Genomic DNA, 1,610 nt, shown 5'->3' with positions numbered 1-1,610 from the left:
TAAAGTTTGCTGAACCCATGTGTTTAGTTCACTAATGAGCAAGGGATGTTCATATTCCCAAGTCTCATTACCAAACAACTTGGCATTCAGCATCATGATGGCTCCTAGATATTGAGCAACTTGCTCTTCAGTTACATCTTCATCCTCTTCAGAGGAGGAATAGTTTTCAGAGCTCATGAATGGCAGAAGGAAGTTTAATAGAATCTCTATGGTCTCTATATGAGCCTCAGATTTCTTTAGGTCCTCAATAGGGAACTTCTTTCTGTTTGGAGCACGTCCCAGGAGGTCTTCCTCACTGGGATTCATGTCCTTCTCCTCCTTTGTGCATTCGGCCATATTGATTATATCAATGGCCTTGCACTCTCTTTTTGGATTCTCTTCTGTATTGCTTGGGAGAGTACTAGGAGGAGTTTCACTTATTTTCTTACTCAGCTGACCCACTTGTGCCTCCAAATTTCTAATGGAGGACCTTGTTTCACTCATGAAACTTAAAGTGGCCTTAGACAGATCAGAGACTATGTTTGCTAAGCTAGAGGGGCTCTGCTCAGAATTCTCTGTCTGTTGTTGAGAAGATGATGGAAAAGGCTTACTATTGCTAAGCCTGTTTCTTCCACCATTATTAAAGCCTTGTTGAGGCTTTTGTTGGTCCTTCCATGAAAAATTTGGATGATTTCTGCATGAGAAATTTTAGGTGTTTCCATAGGGTTCACCCAAGTAATTTACCTCTGCCATTGCAGGGTTCTCAGGATCATAAGCTTCTTCTTCAGAAGATGCGTCTTTAGTACTATTGGAGGCATTATGCCATCCATTCAGACTCTGAGAAATCATGTTGACTTACTGAGTCAACATTTTATTCTGAGCCAATATGGCATTCAGAGCATCAATTTTAAGAACTCCCCTCTTCTGAGGCGTCCCATTACTCACAGGGTTTCTCTCAGAGGTGTACATGAATTGGTTATTTGCAACCATGTCAATGAGTTCTTGAGCTTCTGCAGGCGTTTTCTTTAGGTGAATGGATCCACCTGCAGAAAGTTCCAGTGACATCTTGGAAAGCTCAGATAGACCATCATAGAATATATTTAAAATGGTCCACTCTGAAAGCATGCCAGAAGGACACTTTTTGGTCAACTGCTTGTATCTTTCCCAAGCTTCATAGAGGGATTCACCATCTTTTTGCTTGAAGGTCTGAACATCCACTCTAAGCTTGCTCAGCTTTTGAGGAGGAAAGAACTTAGCCAAGAAGGCCGAGACCAGCTTATCCCAAGAGTCCAGGCTATCTTTAGGTTGTGAGTCCAACCATATTTTAGCCCTGTCTCTTACAGCAAAAGGGAAAAGCATGAGCCTGTAGCCTTCAGGATCTACTCCATTAGTCTTAACAGTATCACAGATCTGCAAGAATTTAGTTAAGAACTGATAGGGATCTTCTGATGGAAGTCCATGGAACTTGCAGTTCTGTTGCATCAGAGCAACTAGTTGAGGCTTCCGCTCAAAATTATTGCTCCAATGGCAGGGATTGAGATGCTTCTTCCATAAAAATTGGAAGTAGGTGTAGTATAATCACCAAGCATCCTCCTTGCGCCTCCACCATTGTTATTGGGTCGCCCATGTCT

The 1,610-nt window shown here is 42.2% G+C and overlaps 1 non-coding gene across 1 annotated transcript; it reads left to right on the top strand.

The window, feature by feature from the left end:
* The first annotated feature begins 1,102 nt into the window (after positions 1 to 1,102).
* Positions 1,103 to 1,206, top strand: LOC130978341 (small nucleolar RNA R71). The gene has a single exon (XR_009085990.1). It is a non-coding gene; the product is annotated as a small nucleolar RNA R71 (small nucleolar RNA).
* Positions 1,207 to 1,610: the final 404 nt, after the last annotated feature.

Source organism: Arachis stenosperma, chromosome 4, assembly GCF_014773155.1.
Source record: "Arachis stenosperma cultivar V10309 chromosome 4, arast.V10309.gnm1.PFL2, whole genome shotgun sequence".
Taxonomy (NCBI): Eukaryota; Viridiplantae; Streptophyta; class Magnoliopsida; order Fabales; family Fabaceae; genus Arachis; species Arachis stenosperma.
This window is presented reverse-complemented; position numbering and strand designations above follow the sequence as displayed.